Source organism: Sciurus carolinensis, chromosome 8 (assembly GCF_902686445.1).
Source record: "Sciurus carolinensis chromosome 8, mSciCar1.2, whole genome shotgun sequence".
NCBI classification, from domain to species: domain Eukaryota; kingdom Metazoa; phylum Chordata; class Mammalia; order Rodentia; family Sciuridae; genus Sciurus; species Sciurus carolinensis.
Genome location: NC_062220.1, coordinates 64,513,002 through 64,538,971, shown reverse-complemented (window position 1 = coordinate 64,538,971; position 25,970 = coordinate 64,513,002). Strand labels below are relative to the sequence as shown.

Here is a 25,970-nt window from a genome sequence, read left to right as displayed (position 1 = left end):
TTGATGAGTGGATAAAGAAACTGTGGTATATATATACAATGGAATATTACTCAGCCATAAAGAATAATAAAATTACGGCATATGCAGGCAAATGGATGGAATTGGAGAATATGCTAAGTGAGATAAGCCAATCTCAAAAAGCCAAAGGAGGAATGATCTTGCTGATAAGCGGATGATGACACATAATGGGGGGTGGGAGGGAGGCAAGATTGGAGGAAAGAGGGACTGTATATAGGGAAAAGAGAGGTGGGGGGGTGGGGGAAGGAAAAAATAACAGAATGAATCAAACACCATTACCCTATGTAAATGTATGATTACACAAATGGTATGCCTCTACTTCATGTACAAACAGAGAAACAAGATGTATCCCATTTGTTTACAATAAAAATAAATTTGAGGGCTGGGGATATAGCTCAGTTGGAAGAGTGCTTGCCTTGCAAGCACAAGGCCCTGGGTTCAATCCCCAGCACCACAAAATAAATAAATAAATAAATTTGAAAAAAGGGAGTGAAAAAATAAGAAATAAAATAAATAAACACTTTCCTGCTTGCTTTTGACATCTAAAAAATAAAACGTATGTTGATGCTTTATTGATTTTCAAGAGGTTTTTTTTTTTAATCTAGGAAAAAATTTTAAGTCTAGAGGGTTCAGCCATGGTAAACTTTCTCTCTTTTGACATTAATGATATTGAACCTAAATATGCTCTCAATTAATGAATTACCCATCTTTTGAAGGAAGACTGCACCCCTGGGAGAACAGTAACTTTTGAAACAATCAAATGTGAGAGATGAAACTATGATTTCAGAGGATTTTCCTACATAGCCCACTTCAGTCATTTCATTTATGTGTTCATTCATCACATACCTATTATACATAGTCCTTTGGGAGGATGAAAACACTTAAGATCTCTTAAATAAATTGCAAGCTTGCAACACGTTATTGTTAACTGCAGTCACATGGCTGTCCATCAGCTCTCCAGAACATACTTGCCTAAGTGGAATTTTGTTCCCTTTGGCTAACTAATCTCCCTGTTTCCCTCTTCCACCAGCCCTGGAAACCACCACTCTGTTTTATTCTCTGAGTTGGACTATTTTAGATTCCACTGAAGTGAGATGGCAGTTTTTTAAGTCAGTTTATAATAGCATCACAAATATGAAATAGGGATAAATCTGAAAAGTTACATGTAAGACCTATACACTGAAAACTTCAAAGTGTGGCTAAGAGAAATGACCAACCTCACTAAGTGGAGAGATGGATTGTGATTACAAATTGGCAGTCTCAGTAGTGTTCACTTGTCAGCTCTCCCTTGATTGATGTAAACATCCAGTGCATTCCCAGTCAAAATTCCCACAGACATTTCTATAGAAGTTGACAAACTGATCCTGAGACATAGGGAATTGCGAAGGACCAAGAATAACCAAAGCAACTTTGAAAGAGAAGAATAATGGAGAACTACTTTCTCCCGGTAATCAAGACAATGTGGTACTGGCCTCAAGACAGACAATAGAACAATGAAACAGAGTGAGGAGTCCAGGAACACAGGCCAATATATGTGGGCAACTTGTTTTTCTTCCCTTTTATCAGAAGTACAAAGGCATCCAATGGAGAAAGGATAGTCTTTTGGGGATTGAACCCAGGGTGCTTAACCACTGAGTCACATCTCCAGCCCTTTTTTAGTTTTATCTTTTGTTGTTTTTTGTTTTGTTTTGGTGGTGCTGGGGATTGAACCCAGGGCCTTATGTACATGAGGCAAGCACTTTACCAACTGAGCTATATCATCCCTCTAGCCCTTTTTTTGTGTTTTATTTTGAGATAAGGTCTTGCTAAGTTGCTTAGAGGATAGTCTTTTAAATAAATGGAGTTGGAATTATATATGCAAATGGAAAAAGAACAAAATTCTATCTTTATCTTAACATGATATATAAAAATTAACTCCAAATGGATCACAGACCAAAATATAAAACAAAAAAATATGAAATTTCTAGAAAAAAATAGCAGAGGAGAACATTAAGTTGATGATGCCAAAAATACATAAAATTTCTCTCATAAACCAGCAAATTAAAATGTTATCAAAATTAAATCATTTTTCTCTTTGTAAAACATTGTTAAAATAAGTAAAAGACAAACCTCAGAAGAGGAAAATACTTGCAAAATAATATCTGATGAAGGACTTGTACCCAGAATGTATGAAGAATTCTCAAAACGCAAAAATAAGAAAACAAACCAATAAACAAAAACTAGGGAAAGAGTTGAGCAGACATGTCACCAAAAAAGATATAAGGAAGGGAAATAAGCACATGAAATTATGCTCAACATGGTTAAGCATGAGGAAATACAAATTAAAACCACATTGGGATACCACTGCAAACCTGTTAGTATTGATAAGAGACTAACAATACCAAGTACTGTCAAGGACGAAAACTGTCTCATACTGCTGATGAGACTGTAAAACCATACAGATCGTTTTTGGAAAACAGTTTGGCAGTGTCTTAAGGACACTAAAAGATAAATAAGCAGAAATAAGAAAATGAAATTGAATTTCTAGGAATGAAAGTCTGGTAAATTAAAAACCGAAATGTCAGCTAGTCATACATCTAAATATGACTTAACTAGTCTACTCATAAATATTTACTTGAGAAATGAAAGCATGTAGTCATAGCAGTTTTATTTGTAACAAGTAGGGAAAGGATTATATTAAAACAATTCATTATTCAAATTAAATAAACCCAAATCCCTGAAAGTAGTGTGGAGAAATCTCAGAAAACTTGGAATGGAACCATCATATGATCCAGTTATTCCACTCCTTGGTATATACCCACAGGACTTAAAATACTACAGTGATGCAAACATATCAATGTTTATAACAGCACAGTTTACAATAACTAAGCTATGGAACCAACCTAGGTATCCTTCAACAGATGAACGAAGAAAATGTGGTATATATAAACAATGGAATATTACACAGCCATAAAAAAAGAATGACTTTACAACTTTTGCCAGTAAATGAATGGATGTGGATCTGGAGACTATCGTGCTAAGTGAAATAAGCCAATCCTAAAAAACCAAAGACCAAATGTTCTCTGTGATATGCAAATGCTAACACACAATATGGGAGGAAGGGAAGAATAGAAGTTCATTGGATTAGACAAAGGGAAATGAAGGGAAGGGACTAGAGATAGGAAAAAATAGTAGAATGAATCAGACATAACTTTCCTATGTTCATATATGAATACACAACCAGTGAAACTCCACATTATGTATGACCACAAGAAAGGGATCCTAATTAGAATAAATTATACTCCATGTATGTATAATATGTCAAAATACCATCTACTGGGGCTGGGGTTGTAGCTGAGTGATAGAATGCTTGCCTAGCATGTGTGAGGCACTGGGTTCAATCCTGAGCACACATAAAAATAAATAAAGGTATTATGTCCATCTACAACTAAAAATATTTTTTAAAATACTATCTATTGTCATGTATGTCTAAAAAGAACAAGTTTTTTAAGAACACAAGAGTAATAGAAAAAAAAAATTTTAAACACATAGATCCATGGATATACCATCACACAAGGTTAATTCCAGGTGGATTAAAGACAAAAATCAAAGATATAAAACTTTACAACTTTTAGAAGAAAATAATGTGATCATGGGGAAAGAAGGAATACTTAAACATGATACAAAATACACATAAGGGAAAAATTGAGGGAATACTGACCTGTAGTTTTGTTTTTTTGTTTGTTTGTTTTGTTGACCTGTAGTTTTAATGAATTAATTTGTAAAACTGTGTAACTGAAAAGAGCATAAAGTTTCAAAGAAAAAAAGTCGAAGACTGGAAGAAGAAAAAGTAATAATGTATAAAGGACTAGACTCTAGAATATATAAAGAATTTGTGCAAGTGGATAAAAGAAGGCTGTCATGGTTTAGATATGAGGTGTCCCCCAAAAGCTCCTGTGTGAGCACAGTGCAAGAACATTCAGAGGTAAAATGACTGGGTTATGAGACCCTTAAGGTGATACATGCATTAATCCACTTATAAGGATAAACTGGGTGGTACCCATAGCAGGTACCGTGCAACTAGAAGAGGTGGTTTGGAGGTGAAATGCTCTTGGGGTTTATATTTTTTCTGTGATGAGGGGAGCTGTCTCTCTCTCTGCTTCCTGGTGGCCATACCCTGAGCTGCTTTTCTCCACCACTCTCTTCCCCCATGATGTTCTGCCTCACCTGAGACCCAGAGCAATGGAGTCAGCCATCACCGTAGATGAGACCTCTAAAATCATGAGCCATAAATAAAGTTCTCCCCCTCTAAGTGTTCTTGTCAGGTCTTTTGGTCACAGCAGTAAAACAGCTGACTAAAACAAAGATAATGCTTTTAAATGGCAATCATAAGTATAGAAATTCATAGAAGAAAACACTGGAATGATAAAAGATTTAAAGGTTTTCAGTCTCATTAAAAATAAGGAAAATATCATTTAAAACATCAAATAATTTCGTATCTAATCAGGGTGGCAAAAATCAAGAATCTGTTCATAATGGTACTGGAAATAAGAACTTTCTTATGTTAACACACTGCTGGGCTGTATTGTTTTAAAATCTAGATTTCATGATTATTTGGGTATGGTGAGGCCAACAGGTCAGAAGATGACAGACATGAAAAGATAGTTTGTCACTCACAGATATAAAGGAAAGGATATGCCAGGTGACTCAGGGTCACACAGGGGAGCAACAGAGTTGGTCCTGAGGCAGGAATGAAGAGAAGGCATGATCAGGAGCCTTTATTGTAATCTCAAGGAAGAAGATAAGCTGAGTGAGCAGGCTGAGGATTGTCCAGTTTGAATAATTTTAACAGTCTCTAGGGCCTAGGGGCTGTCTCCCACTGTACCTAGAATGATTAGGACTGTTGCCTCCTAGAACGTCCAAGCCAGGTAGAGGAAGTGGTAGGGAATATGGACTTGAATCAGTGTACTCCTGTGTGTCCTCTGCTATTGCTGAGAATTGGCTAACCCTGGGATGGGTGGCCTCTGTCTAGTCAGTGAGGTCCCAGATGCCAGGGTGGTAAGTATACAGAAAATAGTTTGATATAATCCCTGCTATAATTTGGATCTGAAAGGTCCCTAAAATGTCCATGCATTGAAGGTCTGGTCCCTAGCCTGTGATGCTACAGGGAGGTGGTGAATCTTTTAAGAGGAGCATCATCAGGAAGAAAGTTAGGTCATTGGAAGTGGTCATTGCAACCCCAGCTCTTCCTGTGTCTTTCTTTTCTTCCACTGCCCCCCTGTGCACTCTCACTATAATGTGCAGGCCCAAAGCAAAGGGGCCTAGAGATGATGGGCTGACACTTCTGAAATGTTGAGCCCAAATAAACCACTACTCTTTACAAGTTGATTTATCTTTGGTATTTTGTCACAGTAATGGAAAGCTAACTAACATATTCCCATTTGTCTATTTTTGCTTTTGTTGCCTTCACTTTTGAGGTCTTATCCCAAAACTTTTTGCCCCACCACCACCACCATGCCAGTGTTCTGACTCATACCCTGTTTTGTCCTAGTACTTTCATAGTTTCAGGTTTTATATTTAAGTCTGTTTCATGTTGAGTTGATTATTGTATATGTTGAGACACAGAAGTCTAGTTTCATTCTTCCACATATGGATATCCAGTTTTCTCAGCACTGTATGTTGAAAAGACTGTCCTTTCTCTAATATATGTTCTTAGCACCTTTGTCAAAAATCAGTTGACTGTAAGTACATGGGTTTATTTCTATTCCCTTGATCTATGTGTTTGTTTTGATGTCAGTTCCAGGCTGTTTTGGTTTCTCTTACGTTATACTGTGTTTTGAAATCAGGTATTGTGAGGTCTACAGCTTTGTTCTTTTTGTTCAGGATTGTTTTGGGTTTCTGGGATCTTACACAGTTCCATACGAATTTTATTATTGCTTTTTCTATTTTTGTGAATAATGTTATTAGCATTTTGATACAAATTGCATTGAATCTGTGGATCACTTTGGGTAGTATGGACATTTCATTTTATTTCTTCCAATCCATGAACATGGGATATCGTTTCCTTTTGCATCCTCTTTCAGTTTTTTTCATCAGTGTTTTATACTTACAGAGATCTTTCACCTCTGTGGTTAAATCTATTTCTAGGTATTATACAATGAAATTTATTTTTTTGAATTTCTTTTTTGGCTATTTCATTATTGGTGTATAGAAATGCTTCTGATTTTTATATGTTGAGTTTGCATCCTGCAACTTTACTGAATTATTTTTATCATTTCTAAATTTTTTGATGGAGTCCTTAAGTTTTTCTATACATAAGATCATGTCATCTGCAAACAGGGACAATTTAAACTTCCTCTTTCACAGTTTGTATGCACTTTATTTCTTTCTCTTGACAAATTTCTCTAGCTAGGACTTCCAATATTATATTGAATAAGAGTGATGAAAGCAGACCTTCTTGTCTTGTTCCTTCTCTTAGAGAATACACTTAAGAAAATACCATACAATTAATACAAACATCAGTAGGAAGCAGTGTAACATCAGTAACATTGAATATATGTACTAACGACCCAGCTACTTCTAGGTAATTATCATAGAGAAATTCCTACATACATTGTTTTAGTCAACTTTTTTTGTTGCTGTGACCAAAGGACCTGACAAGACAATTAGAGGAGGAAAAATTTATTTGAGGGGCTCACTGTTTCAGAAGTCTCGGTTCATAGATGGCTGGCCCCATTCCTTGGGGTTTGAGGTGAGACAGGACATAATGGCAGAAGAGCATGGTGGAAGAAAGTAGCTAGGAACATGGTACCATGAAGCAAGGATAAAACTGTGCTCAACAAGGACAAAATATAAACCCATCTCCTCTAGCCACACTCTACCAGCCTACAGTTACCATCAAGTTAATCCCTATCAAGGGATTGATGCACTGATTAAGTTATACCTGTTATAGCCCAATCATTTCATCTCTAAACTTGCTTGCATTGTCTCATACTCGAGCATTTGGGGGATGCCTACTGTCTAAACCAGAACATATATATATATATACATATATATATATATATATACACACATATATATACATATATACATATATATACATACATATATATACACATATATATACATATATACATATGTATATATGTGTGTGTATATATATATATATATATATACACAAGGAGATGTGTGTAAGAAAGTTCACATTTTTTCCCTCATTTTTAAAAATTTGTTCTAACTAGTTATACATGACAGTAGAATGCACTTTGACACATCATATATAAATAAAGTATAACTTCTCCTGCTTCTAGTTGTATATGATGTAGAATCACACCAGTCATGTATTCTTATATGCACATAGGGTAATAATGTCCAATTCATTCTACTATCCTTCCCACCTCCATTGCCCCCTACACTCCCTTGTTCCCTTCTGCCCAGTTTAAAGTAACTCTATTCTTCCCTAACCCCCCCCCTTTATTGTGAATTAGCATCTACATATCAGAGAAAACATTCAGTCTTTGATGTTTTGGGATTGGCTTATTTCACTTAGCATGATATTCTCCATTTACTGGCAAATGCCATCATTTCATTCTTCTTTAAGGCTAAGTAATAGTCCATTGTGTATATATACCACATTTTCTTTTTAATAATTGCAAATAATCAAAAACAAATATTCATCAAGAGAATGGATACATTATTGTTTATTTGTATAAAAAAAGTGTCAAATGGCATGAAGAGTATGCTTATCAAAAACAAAAGAAGTTGTAAAATTACAAATATAAAGAGTCATTTACCAAATCTTAAAGCTTTCTAACAAATGCTATGTATTGCTTATCAATACAGACATAGTGAAAGTATAAAAGCATGTGTGGGAATAAATACAAATCCATAATAGTGGTTATCTCAGGCAGGGGAATAAGATCAACAGGCATTATGTGGAAGACATCAGCTCTACCTAAAGTGTTTTAGTTCTTCTTAAAAAGTCAGAATAAAGGCTGGGGAGATAGCTCAGTTGGTAGAGTGCTTGCCTCACAAGCACAAGGCCCTGGGTTCAATCCCAGCACCGTTAAAAAAAAAAAAAAAAAAGTCAGAATAAAATAGTCAAAATGTTAATGTTTAAGAGTTGTATGCATACAAATGTGTTGTGTTACTCTCCATTCCTATGTGAAGTTCTAAATTATTATAGCTAGGAAAAAAAAAAAAAAGAATATGTAGGATTTCTCACAGACCCAGTAGAGACATATATATGCTAGGAAGAGGGCAATATGTACAAAAATGCAAAGTCAGGAACTAGCTTCACTCCTTAAGGGAGTCATAGATCACTTAGGTTTGAGCGGCTTATATTATAAAGAGCAGCTTGAAACTTACTGTCAAGGGCTGTGACCAGGGCCCATGCTGCTGGGGGAAAGGAGTGACAGATGGAAATAGTCTCTCATATTAATCAAATGCAGCTTTAACCAAGGGGCATTCAGTGGGTTTTGAGCAGATACCTTTCCATTAGTCTTCTCTGGCCAATGTACAGAGACGGTTGGAATAAGTTAAGAAAAGAAGCTGAGAGACTAGAATTATTAGGTGGACCTGGGATAACAGCTGAGGAATCATTTTAAATAATCTGACAGGGATTTTACCAAGGCCTCATATTTCTCAAGGGTCACTGAAAACTGCTCACATACCAAAATATAGTAGTAAAAATAAAAAGTATACTTTTGTTTATTGGTCAGAAGAAGAAAAAACTGTCATTGTGAGCCTTCCAATTCAGAAGTGAGGAGGTGTTATTATTACTGCATCTTCTATCTAATCCTTTGGGTGCTTATTAGAAATGAATTTTTACGGTTCTTTTAATCCCACATGAATGGAAATTGATGCTGTTTTATAGACATAAGAGACTATGCAGTGACAATGAGAAGGCCTGCCACTCTCCTGTGGCCTTATTATCTATTCCAGTGTCTGTACCCACTGTACCAGCTTTATGTCCAAACATCAGAGAAAGAGAAGTTAAGCCTGGAAAATATACCATGCGGCTGTGTATGTATGTGTGTGTGTGTGTGTGTGTGTGTGTGTGTGTGTGTATACATGTAGTTTTATTGTAACAAAGTACCTATATACTTGGTTTAAATCTGAGCATCATCATTCCAGTGAAAACAAAAAAGAAAATTTTTAAATCAACAAATTAGCAATAGAGAATGTCAATTCCAAATAATACCCTACAGGTTCTGCCTCAGCAAACCTAGCGACAGTCAGCTAACTTACACTAGATATGCTAGTCCCACAGACAGCAGACATTGTGACAAATCAGACATTTAATACCTCCAAAATCAGCTAGCAGAAACTACACAGCTCCCTTAAAGGCTGAAAAAGAAATTCTGTCACTCCTAATGAAATATCCTCTGCACTAGTATTTTCAGTGATTGAAGTTGATTCTTTGGTCTTCCTCTAAATGTCCTGACTCTAACAGAATACTTGTAATCTATTATCTTCTGTGTTGGAGCTTGGTAAAACAGCAAAAGAGGAAAGCTGTCTTTGGGCCCTCTCCCTGAGACACAATCCCACACAACCAGAACCCTGTCCAAATCCCATACCCAGAAAGACAGCTTGAGTTCCCATCCTGCAGATTAACCTCTCCCAAATGTCTCTAATTAGATGAAATATATAAATCCACAGGTCAAGAAATCTCAGCAAATTTCAAGCGAGATAAACAAACAAACAAAAAACATTCCTGGGCATATCATAATTAAGTGAATGAAAATTGGTGATAAAGAAATAAACTTCAAATAACCATATTCCCACACCTGGTCTAACGCCATCTCCTCACAGTGTCTTACTTTCTCAGAAAACTTACTGTCAAGAACTATGAGGTTCTGGACAAGTTGCAAACTTGTCAGTTTGCAAGCTGACAAGTTTATCTGCCACCTCTTCATAGATCTTGGGTCAGAGACAAAGATTTTGACTTACAGAACAGAAGACAGCATGAGCTTCATGTGTAAGTTGGCTACCCTGTTCCCCAACCTAAATTCAATGGGTGGGAAGTGATGTAGAGATGGACCCAATAGATGCTGTATGCAGTGGGTTTGTGTCACAGCTGAGGAATCCAGAGATTAGGAAACCCCAGTCTTTTAAATGGGCCACTAGCAAACTGCCCACTCTGCTCTGGAAGGAAATCTTATCCTGGATTTCAAACATATATGCCCTCTATTCTGAGGAGAGATACCATCTCTATCTTTCAAGTCTGTTGCTATACAAATATCTCTGAAAAGGCAGTCTGGAACAAAGCTCTCACAAGATATACAAAAATGCAAAATCCACAGGGAACTGTTTCCAAGTACTTACTCTATAGCAGCCCTTTTTTTTTTTCCTGTTTAATCCACAATTTTCCATAAACCAGATCCTATTCCATCACTCTGCAAATATCCTCATGCCTCCCACGCCTCTCCAAGCTAACTCTGCTTCAACACCACACATCTCCTTCCCCTCACAACCAAATTCCTTGCAAGTTGTAATTATACAAGTTAACATCTTGTTCTCCAACTATTTGATTCTCAATCCACTTCAATGTGACTTCTGTTTCCATCTCTTTATCAAAATAGATCCTGCTCAAGGTTCCCAAGGATTTCCATGTTCTTGTATCAAATAAATATTAGTCAGTCCTCTTCCAATGTCAGAAGTTCTTCTTGACTTTGCCTTGACACAGTTGACCATATCACCCCTCTGGTTACATTCTCTTCTCTTGCCAAGGACACTGAACTTGGTTATGCAATTTGTGCTGTGTCAAGATGCCTGATCTGGGGTGTGATGGGCGCAGAAATGTAGCCCACAGCTGAACTGATCAATGCCCTGGTGTGGAGCTGGATTTTTCTAGAGGAAGGGGAAGACTAATGCTTGCAGTGCCACTGTCTGCTGCCCAAGCCCTGCATCTACAGGAATGCCTCTGCCAAAGGAGATGCTTTTCTTTCTTTCTTTTCTTCCTTTTCTTTCCTTCCTTCCTTCCTTCATTTCTTCCTTTCTTTTGTCTTCACCTGTACTTGGGATTGAACAGGGCTACATCCCCATTTTATTTTTTATTTTGAGGCAAGGAGTTGGACTCAAATTTGTAATCCTCCTGCTTCAGCTTCCCAAGAGTGTGGAATTATAGTTGTGCACCATCTCACTTGTCTGGAGATAACTTTTTACAACTTGGCATCCCTAGAGAGGCGCTTCTTTCTAATTCTCATAAAATCTAATGATGCCCTTGTCCTTTATTTCTTCTAGTTTCCCTCTTACATTTTCCTAGTCTCTCTACTTATTGATAGAAAATTATTACAGTAACCAGGATTTGGCCCTCCTCTGTATCCATCCTGGTCCTTTCCAACCCATTTTCTAAGCAGCAACTAGGCTGATCCTGTCACCTCCTACTTAAACTTCCCAAAGAGTTCACATTGCTCTTAGGACAGAACACAGAGTTCTCATCCTGGCCTCCCAGGCTCACCCTCTCTGGCCTGCTTTATCTTTACTCTGCTCTTTGTGCACATTCACAGGGGCCTCTCAGGCTTTCTTCTGTTCCTAAAGTGCTAATTCTATATGTGTGGGTTTGCACACATGCTGGCTCTTCCCCAACTCCCCCCCATCTTGATCTAGTTTATGCCTAATGTTGGATACTTCAGCCCTTCCTTATCTGGATTAGGTTTTTATTTAAATGTTTTCATCTTTTTTTTTTTCCTTTTAAAGCATTTATTCAAGTTTGCAATTACACTTTTATTAATATGATTATCTTTGACAAAGCACTTGCTTCTCATGTGCTAGGCTATAAAGTCCCCTGATACAATTTACGGTTATAGTCTCAGTGCCTGCCACATGGTGTTTTGAAAAGTAACAGTTATAAAAACAATAAGCATGTAAGTATTCCAAAAATTACATTATTTATTAGCATTAGATTCTTGAGCAAATCATTTAATATTAGACTGCTGTTTGCAATATGGAAGAAATAACATCTTCTCATGGAACTACTGTGAGAGTTAAGTAATCACAATTGAATTACATATGTGTATGTACATGAATATGTATTAAATAATGTCAGCTATTCCTGTCAACAGAAATAATGGCTTAAAGCCAAAATACAAATGATTAATTGAGAGATTATATTTGGAACACTTATCACAGATAACAACCTAATATCCCTAACTTACAAAGATCTTTTAAAATTGAAGACTAAACCAAAAATTCTATATAAAAAAAGAGCGAAAGACATGAATATATCATTAAGGAAAACACATAAAAATGGCCCTTAAACATACAAAAAGATGTTCAACTTCACTTATTATAATAGAAATGTAAATAATTAAACATCATTGAGATACTAGTTCTTACTCACCAGATTGGAAAATTCAAAAACTTGACAATACAAACTTAGAAAAATTGTGGAACAGACACTCTCATATGTTGCTGTGTAAAATGTTGAAAAGTAAAATGATATAAGCTCTAAAGAGAGGACTATGTCAACAGCTAAAGAAGAAGTTTTAAATTACTATATATGCATTGATCAGGTGACCCAGCAAACAGCATTTCCACTTCTAAGGATTTACTCTATAGATATACCTCCAAAAATATGAAAATATACATGCGCAAGGCTCTTAACTGCAGTCATTTGTAACTGCACAATACTGGACAATACTGGAAATCACATAAATGTCCAAACAAGGTCACTATTTGAACACACTATTGGAACCACACAAGGGAATGTGTATGTGATGGCCCATGAAGTCGTAAAAAAGAATGAAGAAGATCTCCATGAGGTGACATGGAGTGCACTCCCTAAGATACTGGTATGTGAAAGAAGTGCAAAAAAGCATGTAGAGCTTGTCTCCTTTTGCATGAGAAAGAAGCAGGGAAAGGACACACATGTATCACTTCGCTTTACCAAAGAAACCCAGAAGACAAACCAGAAAACTGTGAAGTTGTTTGCTCAGAGGACTGAGTAGAAGGGATGGAACTGGTAAAGAAATACACTTCTCTGAGTCAATTTTTTGTGTGGTGTTCATGTTTTGAATCATATTCGTGTTCCACAAACTTGAAGAGTAGAAGTAAGCCACCAAGGACAAGAAAAGGTTGGGGGTAGAGGGGGACTAAAACTGAAAGTAAACTCATCCCTGAACTAGAAATAATAGCTGTACCTAACTCACAAAGTTGTGATAATATGAATTAACAGAACAAGTGCTTAGAACAGTACTTAGTACAGGTAAGCACTGTACACGGTTAACAGTGTTTCTATTGTGATTATAACCTAGGAGTTACCCCCTGAAGCATTCTGTAAACCCTCTCTCTGTCTACAATGTTGCTATTCAAAGTTTGGTCCTTCAAAAGCCCATCAACCTCAACTAGGGGCTTGTTAGAGATGCCTTAGGCCCCAGACTAGACCTACTAAATCAGACTGGGCATTTTTAATGGAATCTACAGGTGATTCATATACTGGTTGTTTAAGTATTGTGCTACAGGACACGTATGTGACAAGGTATCTCAAGAGAGTAAAGGCCAAATGGCAAATGAAAGACACCAGAAATGCGTGCCCAGGAGCGCAACTCCTCCTTAGTAACTCTTCCTTTTAGGATTTGTTCAGAGATGTTCAAAAACCTGACAAAAATCAAACTCGCTTCTATACAAATGCCCAGATTCAACAGTCGCTCCAGAGCACTGGACACGCAGTGCTCTCGAACCCTTGAAAAGGGTGCCCTCCAGTGGTGTACAGAAGGAATTTGCGGCCTCTCCTCTACAATAAAGGGCACCTGGGGCTGAGTCTAGCCTCTGTTCTGAAGGTAAGGTACCCCTTTTCTGAAGCCACTGGAGTCTCTAGGCCGGGTTTCCGGTTTTAAAACCAGCTGCCACTGTGATACTACAGTGTACACGCACAGAAATGCACAAAGCAGAAAAAAAAAAGTGTTCCTTATGAGCCAGATACAATTCTTGCTAAACAATAAAACCAGAAAAAAGTGTCTGAAAGGAAATAATTTTCTACCCTTACCTTCTTGGATACTGGCACTCTGGCAACAGGGTTTTCCTGAAGCCGAGCTGTCAGAAAAAACAAAAAACAAAAACAAAAACAAAAAACAGGTTGCTTCCTTCCTCTTTTCTTTCTTTCTTTTTTTTTTTTTTTTTTTTTTTTTTTTTTCTTTCCCTTTCTGTTCCTCATCTTCCATTCGTTTATATTCCTTTCTCCTAAGTAACATGTTGATTAATTTACTGGGGTTGTGGCTCAGTGGTAGAGCACTTGCTTAGTATGTGTGGGGCACAGGGTTGGATTCTCAGCACCACACATAAATAAATGAATAAAATAAAGGTCCATCAACATCTTAAATAAATAAATAAAAAGGGTTTTTTTTTTTTTTTGTAAATTCTAACTCGAATGCCTGCAAAATAACCTACCAATCATTGCCTTGTTGCACAAAAGTCAGTACTCATAAGTAAATTGTTAATCACACAGCTCACCAAAGCTTGTTTTAAAGAAAAAAAAATGCATTTTTTTCATTCAATATTTTCTAAGTTTTAGAATGTTCCTATGCTTGTGTCTCCGTAAGACTGTCTTTTTAAGTATCAGGATGTTTTCATTTCAATAATAAGCAAAGTAGCAATGTTTTGCCCTTGAATACTGTTGCTCGTTTACCACGCTTTCTTGAACCTCAGACCTCTACATTTGCCTTTTACTTTTCATCCTAAGGCTACGATGAATCCGGTCGGGAGAAATTCATGGGCGATGAGGGATGGAAGCGGGTCTCGCCTCAGTAACTCCTCTTGGCCTGTCGACTGCACTGTTCATTTGCAAGCACCTTAGAAAGTTCTAGGAGCCCTCTGGGGAGCAGGGAAGCCCGAAGCCCCAGGGTCCGGCGCGGGGTGACGGCGGCTCATGGCCTGGCCCTCCGAGGGGCGGGCTGCGCGGCCCGGGCTCGGCGGCGGGGCGGGGCGGGCTCGGGTTACCCGGGGAGCTGCTGCGCGCCGCGCCTCCACCGGCCGGCCGGCGCCTCCTGCGAGAGCCGCACCGGGAGGCAGCGGCGCGGCGTCCAGGCGGCAGCGGCTGCTCCGCCCAGGGCAGCCCCGGGCAGCGCCGGCCGGTGAGTGTGCGGGCGGCCGCGGGTCGGGGGAGCTCGCGAGGGGGCCTCCGGCTCCGCGCCCCGGGGGAGCGGGCGCCGAGCCCACCCGACCTGGGCTGGGGCGGTCCCCGCCTCTCCTAGTGGGTCTATCCCTCTGCCTCGAGCTTTACCTCCAGTCTTTCTCACTCTTCTAAAACTAGCAGCCAACACATTTGACTTGCCCACGCCTTGCGGGTCTCTGACCTCTGCAGGATAGTCTCGGGACGTGCTTTCCCTTGCTTTCCCCTAACTGGCTCCTTCCACCTCTGCAGGGGCTGCAGAGAGATTTTTACTAGACGTTTGCCTCTCGGAGTCCCTTTGGTTCTAACCCAGCTCTTTGCTATTTACAGTTTTGTGTTCATAATTTCTTGTGCGCCCTGACCTTGCTTCCAAAATATTGTCATACTTCATACTTGCCCTGATATGGCCAGTTTCGAGTCCCTTTTAGTTCTAGCCTGTTTGTATCAAAATCCAATTTAACAAAACAGAAACCTGTTCTGCAATTCCTTCAGCCTTCTCTCTGGAGCCCATTGCTGCCTCCAGTCACGACGGGTTCTGCTAGCGACTGACTGCCTGGGGTTCCCAGTTCAAAACTGGGCCCCTCCGCGCAACACAACATAGCTTGACCCCTTGATTCGACTACTGTTAATGAAGAAGCTTCTAAAAAGTTTTCTGCCCTGAAATGTGGTACTGGCCTCCTGTCTAAAAATCCTATGCCCTCCTCGTCATTACCGTAGCAGGCTCTCTACCATAATGGTGGTTCCGAGTGATTGTAGGTAGAGAGGACAGTTGATTAGGAGACCAATTTACTTGTATTGATTATGCCTGGTTGAGTACGCACTCGGGAGCGGACCCCCAAGGAGACAACCTGGCCATTCTCAGTGAAATTAGAAAAATTGCAAGGATCTACTGCTGTGAAGAAGGCCACCGCCAGATAAACTGTGAGGAGGGAAAGATTCTCTTCCACCTGTGATGAATACTGTGGGCAGCTCTAGAGTCTAGAATTTTAATGAAGACTCTTGTCAACTGCAGCAACAAAAATGGCAATGTTTTGGGGATTGCTGAGATTCTGCTTTTTCTTATTTGAAAACTGGGAACAATGTGCATTATATTTAAATCTATTACCTAAAGTAAACTTAGGGACTAATAACCCAGAAGTGGAAGGGGGTTTGAAATATGCAATTGGAAGTGAAATTTGAAATACCTTTTTTTTTTTTTTTTTCCCTTATGGTGCTGGGGATTGAACTCAGGGTCTTGCACATGCTAGCACTACCACTGTGCTGCAGTCCCAGCTGAGATACTTTTTGCTAGATCCTTCTAATTACTGTAGGGTAGTATTGTTTTGTATCAGAAGGGACAAGAGGGAGGAAAAAGAAATTCAAACTAATTTGCATTAGAAAAAAACTTAGGGTAAAGACTTCCTGGGTAAAGTTGCTATGGCTGATATCTTAAGTGCACTGTTGGAAAGCTTTCTAGTCTATTAAGTAACACCTGAGGCCCCAATTCTGTTACTTAGGATTTCTTTTTTTTTCTCACTCTAACTACTCTGAAACTATACAGAGTTACATGTTCCTCACTAATTTATGAGCGATACCAAAAGAATTGACTCAATCCAGTAAGTATTCAAGTGCCTTCTGTGTAAAAGCACTTGGCTAAGAACTGAAGAATGAAGATTGGGGAAATTTCTAATTAAAACAACAGCAGGCTGACTTGTAAGGTGTAGATACAGGTTTGCACTGCCTACTTGATTGAAAATCAAAATCAGTTGAGTTTTCATCTCATTTTCAATGCTTTCATGTCTCCCGGTGGGTATCTTAATCATTTTGTAGTAGTAGGTAGTCTGCATTTTAGTTAATTCCAAAGTAAGCCGTTTTCTCAGAAATGTAACTAAGAAGATACATCCATTTCTCCTGAGGTTTGCATTACCATTAAATTAATACAGTTAAAATCAACAAAAAAGGTGATGAAATGATGGTTTTCCTTTTCTTTGCTTTCAAACTAGTATAATCTTATATGAAGGAAGATAGTAAACATGGATAACTTTAATCCTCTGGGACCTCCCAAACTATCTTTTATCTAAGTCCATTCTTTCGGAGATGGACTCAATTTCATTAAATCTTTTATTCCTTCTTTTGGAAATTAGTTCCAGGGGACAATTTCATGAAATCTTTCCTTTTAGGTACCAAGAACCATCAATATTATTCTCTACTGCTCAAATCAACCTTTGAAAAACCATTGTTTTGTGGGGACTTTGAGAGAGGGGACATGCCTTTTTCAAAACCTATCAAACACTAGGGAGTTCATCTCCAGGAAAAAATGCACAACTCTTCAAAATGTTGCATACCTTTCAGAGGATTCCTCACGTCAGGGTTAAGAGTTTAGAATGGGACAGCAAAATAAGTCAGAGGGTGGATAGATGGAGGGAAATGGAAATGAGGCAGAGATGTGGGTAAATCCACAAACTGAGTGTATTGTTCTACTTTCACATGAAATAAATACTCAGCTTCTTGAGTAAGTGTTCTGGATTATCTGTGAAAGACTAAAGACACTTAAATTCCATTCATTTTTAATTGAGCAAGATCAACTCTTTTTCTTGAATATTATGCCATGCTCTTTTTTTGTGTGTGTTTTGTTTTGGGTACTAGGGATTGAATCCAAGGGCACTGTACCCCTGAGCTGCATCCTCAGCAAGTTTTGTTTTTTTATTTTGAAAGTTCCTGCTAAGTTGCCCAGCTGGCCTCAAACTTGTGATCCTCATGCCTCTGCCTCTGGAGTTGCTGGAATTACAGGTGTGCACCACCACACCTCACTTTATTTTTTAATTTTTCTTGCTTTTCTCAAGAAAAGTGATTCTAAGATTTGTTCCCAGTACTGATATCCCATTTGGGGGAATAGTTTCTCACACAGGATTTTCTAACCATGAGTTACCAAGTTATAGGAATAGGTTGAATTAAAAAATTGAGGAGTTCGTCTCCCACATACCCTAGCAATTCACCTTTAGAAAGATTTATTGATTTGTATACTTAACTTTTATTTACTGTATGAGTATTATATTCTGTATGAGTATTATATTATACAGTAGTATAAACCACTGTGATAGCAGTAGCTGTGTCTTAGAGTGGGTTAGAATTAGGAACCAACGAATAGCATTGAAGAGGCATTTTAGACGTGACTTCTAAGAATAAATCAGAAAATGCTGTGCTAACTCCCTTTCTTCTTTATCCAGGGGAGGAGTGAGCTGTCCCTTCAACTCTCAGCCCCACCAATCAAGGGTTTCACTAAACTGCAGTGAGCTCCCAACTTGGCATCTTGTCCCCTGCCTGTTGTACTGCACATTGGAGCTGGGTAAGTTAAGGGCCTCCTGGAACTAGTAAAATGAGATAGTAGGACATAGGTAGTGACAGATTTTATCTAGATTAAAGGAATCCTTAAAATTTCCAGAAGTGTGAATCATACACCACTATTTGGAAGAAAAATATAAGAGAGAATGTCAAAATCCTTAAGCCTTATTCTCACCTTTAAACTTAGATCAGGATCAGTCTAACTGATTCTTAGATATCAACCAACCTTGACTGACCTTATTCTTGACTGGCAACCAGTGACTGGTAATCAACTTTAGAATATCATTGATAGATGTTTATTGGATATTTAAATTCATAGAGATTATGGTTTTAATCCAGGCCCTGCCAGGCTGTGTAGCTATAATCTTCAGCAAGTCAATTAAATTCTTTGGACCTTGGTTTTGCTTTGTATAAAAGTAGGCTGGCATATGGCACCAGTGTTTCTCAACTATAATATGTGGCTCCATTATATACTTGCACTGCCTGGAAGTTTACTTTAAAAAACAAAATACAAAAAACTTGATTTAATTGGACTAAGGTAAGGCCCAGATATCTTTCAAAAGTTCCCCCAGTAAATACTAATATCCAGTCAAGGTAGAGAATCACTGGTTAAATAATCACAAAGAACCAATTCTGAGATTTTGTAATCTTAGGACAGAAAGCAGGTCCAAAAAAGTCCATTACACATAGCCTTACCCTGCATTTCACATGTGCAGGGTAAGCAAGCCTGAATTATGCCCCTTCTAAGAAGTAGTCCAGACCAAACCATTTTAGTATGTTCAGGAAAGAGCTGCTCCTTTTCACCACCTTCTGTTCCCAGAGTGCTTTGCTGAGTTTTCAGCTCCAGGTGCCTTTTGATGGACTGAATTAGGTGTGTAACTCTGACTATCCAAAATGAGCCTCTATTCCAAAGGCCCTCAGGGATGATACATCTCTTCTCTGGGTATCCATGCCAGTGTTTAATAGCCTCTTGAAATTGTCTCCTAGAAGTGATCTGTGACTTGTTGGGGTAGGGAAGAAAGGTGTCAACAAGGGAAAGGATGATCACCTTGATGGTAGCTGAAATGTGAGCCTCTGTGTCCAAGCTGAGATAAAATAAAATGATCCTCACACCTTCTCAAGTAATCAGACGATTGAGTTACCAGAACTGGGAGAGGAAAAAAGAGCACATGGTTTACTTACTCATTTTGGGACTCAATCTTGTTGCTGTTACATTGAAACTTTTATAGATGTTCACACTTGGAAAACTGTTCTTGCTATAAAGATAAAACTTATTAAAGTGTAATCCATGATCTTTGTTTATCATGATCTTTGTTTATCCCGCTCTTTGTTCTCCTTTTACCCTACATTTCTGAAAATACCTCAAAGACAAAACACAGTACAAAAGAGACAGACATGAATGGACAAAAAAAATGGGAAGGCATTAAGCTAGGGTAAGAGGCACATGCATTTCAGGGAACTACATTTAACCTTTCTTTGGGTTGATCTGCTACAAGCTTGTTTTCAAGCTTTCTAAAATGTAGGCAAATCATCACATCCTACTTTTTGGTGAATGTGGGCTTCGCCTGGCTCTGAATTTCCTGCTTGTTCCCTGCAATCTTCCATATGCAATGTGGAGTGGTAGCTCCAAGGGTGACCTGGTGGCCTGCACACACCTGATCTAATCTAGTGTTCACCAGTCCCAGGGCCTGACTGAATACTAAATAATATCTGAGTATTAGTATTTGTCGGAGAATACTTTTTTCTGGAGCAGAAAGCTATCAGCAGTGGAATTCTTTACCTTTTTAGGTCAGAGGAGCTGCCCAGACCTGATTTCAAAACTCCAGTGCACCCCTAAAGAATCAGCCCAGCCTCTACCACACCAGCCACCTAGAGCTGGTTTTACCCACTGTCATTAAAAAATGCATAAATAAAATTCTAGCATTGCATTGATTTTATGTCTTTCTCACTGATCATTGTTTCCAAAGATTTTATGATATTGGCACATGCTTTTTTATTATTTCATAATTTATTCTTTATCCACTTTTTAAAACAAATTAAGGCAGGAATAAAGGCACTAGGAAAAGATGGATTTGTCAACATAAGCTTAACAATAATGAAAAACTTGCTAAACTTAAAGACTTATTAATGTTTATATGTAAACAATTGTTTTTAAGATGATAAAAACAGAGTTTTACTGCTCCTTAGGATTATCATGAATTAGCTTTTTCAGTCTTTAAAACTATGATCTTTAGTTCCTCAAAACAATGAAATGTAAAATGATTAGAAATGATAGAATTTCTTAACTAGTCCCTGTTTTATTGAACACTCTTAATGACAATCTCCAAAGGTCTGTGGCCATAATAACTACCACTTTGTGTGCATGTGCATGGTAGTGGGGATTGAATCCAGGGCTTTACACATGTTAGGCAAGCACTCTACCACTGAGTTATATCCCTAACCCTTTTTAGTTTCTTTTGAGACATAATCTTGCTAAGTTGCTTCCTGCCTCAGCCTCCTGAGTAGCTGAGCAACCACAACTGGCTCATAATTCCCACTTTTCATCTCAAATAGCAAGGGTCTCCTATATTTGCAGACTCCTCTAAGAGGATAACAGAAAGTACCTATTAATTTTGTTATTGGCACTTAACATATAGTTTATTATGTCATTTACTAAAATAATAGTATCTAATGTAGAAATCCTAGAATATGCAGATAAACAAAAAAATAAAAGTGTCAGCACCATCAGCACAGCTTCTGTTAGCCATTTTATGGGAAATGCTTTCAAATATTTCTTCATACATCTGTATATTTCATATTAAAGATGTACTTGAGCCAGGTATGGTGGCACATGCCTGTAATGCCAGTGGTTCTGGAGGCTGAGGCAGGAGGATCATGAGTTCAAAGCCAGCCTCACTAACAGTGAGGTGCTAAGCAACTCAAGGATACCCTGCCTCTAAATAAAATATGAAATAGGATTGGAGATGGGACTCAGTGGTCAAGTGCCCCTGAGTTCAATCACTAGTACCAAAAAAAAAAAAAATGTACTTAATGAATTGTAGCACATGACTGCCCAATGTAAAATGGACCATAATAACAAATCAGAGATCAAAGATAATAGGGCAAGCACAAGCATTTGTTTTCTTTCTGTTCCATAACTCCATTTACATGACTATACAAGCAGAGGAACACTCTGAAGGGAATGATATAGGAAAATGTTTAGAAGTAAGTTAGTGATGAAACAGAACCAAGAATTAGTGCAAGAAAGACCATGGGGTTGCAAATAATGGTCTAAAAAGAACCCCAGAGAAGCGGTGAGCATGGAATCAGCAAAGGCAGAAAACATGTATGAGCAGCCAGGTCTGAAGGCAGAGAAGTAAATGGAGAGTCTTCCTGGGTTAGTTACAGTGAGCAGAGGCTTCTGATTGTTGACACTGTAGGATATAGTTGTGCTTTAATATCCATGGTGATTGGTTCTAAACCTCCCCCTGTGGACCAAAATCCACAGATGCCTAAGCTCCTTTTATAAAATGGCATAGTGTTTGCATATAGTCTACACAATCCTCCCAAATGCTTTAATTAAACTCTATAGTACTTGTAATATCTAATGCAATGTCAATGCTGTGTAAATACTTGTTCTAGTGTATCATTTAGGGACTAATACAAGAATAAAAGTCTGTACATGTTCAGGACAGGCACAATTTTTTTCAAATATATTTTATCTGTGGTTGGTAGACTCTGTGACTATAGAACCAATAAATATGGAGGACCAACTGTAAATCTTTTTCTTTTTGAGATTTAGAAAGATGGTAGGCCCTGGTCTGCAGGCTGGTTCTTGTCTTCTCACCCTAAAATAAATTGAGCCACTAACAAAGTCAACTCTGGTACCCAAAGTCTCCTGATCTTCATTTTGTCAGGGAAGAATCCTGTCCTAGACACACATATATACAGGACTATGGAATGGAGGAAAGTGAAATAAATGAGCAAAAAAAGTGAATGAAATCCTTAACTTATAAAGAAAATATGTAAATAAGAACATGACATATTAAGGAACATGAAAAAATGAAGATAAACAATTACTATTACCAGATAAGAGATAATATAGGGAAAAGAAAATCACTTTTTAAAAAATCTGAGTATGCTTAGAGTGATTAAAATGTTAATATTTCCAGACAATAAAAACAGAATGCTATTTAAAAGAAGCAATAAAAAAAATCAGGAACATTTTTATATGATTTTATTTAGATAAAAATAATTCATGACCATCCTGAGCAACACAGCAAGACACTTTCTCAAAAATAACAATAATAATTTCTTAGAAGGACTAAAAGATACAGTTTTTGAAATCTTGTAGAGTGCATAGCTAAATGTCAAAGCTATAGAGACTACGCCAGGGATGATAAGAAACAGAGAAACCACCCATTATGTCTATTAAAGCTCTAGAATTGTACCATAGTGGTGAGTGGGGGGTACTATTAGTAATTAATGTCAAGAACAAAGATGCTAAATATATGGAATCTTCCCACACAAATCCCACCCTAAATACCAAATTCTCTCTCTCTCTTTTTTTTTTTCTTTTAAGAAATACTGGTTTAGAGTTAAAAATAAACATCATAAGAACTGATAACAAAAATGATTTCAAGAAAGTGGTTGCTTTAGGAGAATGGAACAAGGACTGGAGAGAGGTAGGGTGGAAAACTACTGCTTTTCATTATTAGCCCTTCCATAATACTTACAATTTTATCATGTCTCTATTACATTGACTAAAAATTATTTTAGGAAAAAATGACTGGTCAACCAGTAGGTTCTCCTATTTTCACTCAGAGAGCTTTTCTTATTAAAGAATCTGTCATCCAACCTTAAGTACCAGTTTGAATTACTGGGCTTTTTACCACAAAGATTCTGGAGGTATGTCTTGTAGTATTAATGATCTTTCAAGTGTTCCTAGTTGGAAAATAAATCTTGCAATTTTTCAACTTATGGAGTCACAGCAAATTAGTGCTGGAAGGGATTCAATTTCTTCAACAGAACTGAATAATTTCATGGTAGGGTGGTTTTTTTTTTTTTTTTTTTTTTGGGGGGGGGTGCTGGGGATCGAACCCAGGGCCTTGTGCTTGCGAGGCGATCCCTCTACCAACTGAGCTATCTCCCCAGCCCCAGTAGGGTGGTTTGACCAATAATTCTATGTAGAACAAAAGAGGATTGGGATATGATCAAATGAAAGAGCATATGGCTTTAGACTGGAACCTGTAGCCTGCCTTTTATGATCCTTCAAGACCATTTCCTGTGACCGCCCAAAGGACAATTTCTGCCAGTATTTTGGTATTCCATGAACATGTCCTATTAATTTCTGCCTTTTACCTGTCCATCCAGAGTCATATGCCCATCTCTGCCTTCTGTCCATTATTCTATAGCCACTTAAAATCCAGTGTCTTTGCCGAAGTCTTCCTTGACTTCCTGCCTTGCTTCTCATTTGTTCCAAACCACTGTGCTTCTTAAACAATAAAGATACTTAATATTATGATACAATATTAAGTAAAAAACAAAATTTTTACATGCCTGTAATTAATATGATTTAGATGAACATTGTGACATAATTAATCTGATACACACTTGATGAGGTAAGATGAGAAGATGGTTTCTGAAATGAGAACTGAATTCCAGTCCCATCTGATGTTACTCCATCAGAGCCTCAGATACTTCATCTGAAATATGGGCATACCTTACATGGATGCTAATCTTTAACTGCAGTTTTCATAAGTTCTAACTACTATAATTACTTTACTGTTGCACTTCAGGACAAATAAGAAACTCCCATCAGTGTCTGCCATCCACATTATTTTGTCAGTTTGTTTTACATGTTTGTAAGTCATCTAGTACTTATAAATCTGTATCAGCAGTGTTTAAATATGAACTACTTATTATCATGACATATACAAACTCACAGCTCAAAAGCAAAAACCCCATTTATAATAACAAAAAAATTGAAAATAGCCTAATTATTACAAAAGGGGGTGGTAAAATCATGGCAGAAAATAGCATGCATCATATTAGAAAATAGCCTGCAATCTTTAGAAATTATACTTATGAAGCTGTTTATGACATGGGAAAATGTTTATGATACAATATTAAGTAAAAAACAAAATTTTTAACCCAAAACTGTCAAGATAGCATCTCATCCATGTAAATATACCATATATATATATGTGCATATGTGTATATGTATGCATTTATAATATATATAATTTGTGAATGGAAAAATAAATTTCCAAAAAACAAAGAATATGAACTACAAGAAAAATAAATAAATTTCTAAATTTCCACAGTGGTCCTATATTAAATTTTACAACAATAAAAAAAAAGTAACCAGGCACAGTGGTGCACAACTATAATTCCAGAAACTCGGGAGGTTGATGCAGGAATATTACAAGTTCAAGGTCATCACTGGCAACTTAAGGAGACCATGTCTCAAAATAAAATTTTTTAAAGAGCTGGGAGTGTAGTTCAGAGGCAGAATGCTCCTGGGTTTGATCCCCAGTACCACAAAATAAGAGGAAAAAATATAGAAATAAAAAAGAAAAACATAACACATATTCTATATGAAAGGCCCTTGCTCTAATTTCCTGAAGGTCCTATTTCCTCACCAACAATCTCTAAGTCCCATTCCCAAACTTCCCATGTTTCCCTACATACTTCATCACTTCCTGTGACTTTTCCTACCTGGGAGAAGTCCTTAAAAGGAAGTAGATCTGCAGGTATCAGATGACAAGTTTCCTAAGGCCATAAATTATAGCTTACTGATTTCTTAAATGTAGCCAACTTACATGTCACAGCCAAATATGTAAATAGGCTCAATAGATTTATATTGAGTTGATAAATAAACGAAGATCTAAGGCCTTTAGAAACAAAGCAGGGTAAAAAGAAACAACTGTGAGATTAATTTAAAGGGTAAGGGCTGGGATTGTGGCTCAGTGGCAGAGCATTTGCCTTGCACATGTGAGGCACTGGGTTCAATTCCCAGCACCACATAAAAAAATATATAAATAAACAAAGGTATCGTGTCCACCTACAATTAAAAATATTTTTTAAAAATTTAAAGGGGGATCCAAGATGGCGGACTAGAGGGTGACTGCATCTCTAGTCACTCCAGAACCCAGGATTCAAGAAGGGGAGGCATTGAGATACTCAAACTAAAATAGAGCCACGGGTGAGTCTCACCCACTGGGTAAAGCTCGGCCTGGGCAGCAGGCCCAGATACAGGTGGCTTATCGGAGCAGGGCAGGGCAGCTAGACTCTCCCCCATGCAGCCCTGCGCACTCCAGTGGTGGGTCCCTCCCACACCGCCAGCTTCTCCAGCTCTCGGAGCAGGCGCCCCAGTGAGAGTCTTTCTGATCAGAACCAGCTCCAAGTCCAGGAAGACAGAACCTCAGACATTGAAAACAAATTATTTAATCTTGAAAGCAAAGTTGGCCAAACAGAGAAGATGGTAAGAAATCATGAACAGAATCTACAGGAATTATGGGATATCATGAAAAGGCCAAATTTAAGAATTATTGGGATTGAG

General features: G+C 37.9%; 1 protein-coding gene across 1 annotated transcript in view; it reads left to right on the top strand.

The window, feature by feature from the left end:
* Positions 1–14,973: 14,973 nt before the first annotated feature.
* Slc26a5 (solute carrier family 26 member 5) overlaps positions 14,974–25,970 on the top strand; it is a 52,558-nt gene continuing 41,561 nt past the window's right edge. The window contains exons 1-2 of the mRNA XM_047561193.1: positions 14,974–15,068; positions 18,313–18,431. The gene's annotated coding sequence lies outside the window, so the exon portion shown is untranslated. The remainder of the gene's footprint in view (positions 15,069–18,312; positions 18,432–25,970) is intronic.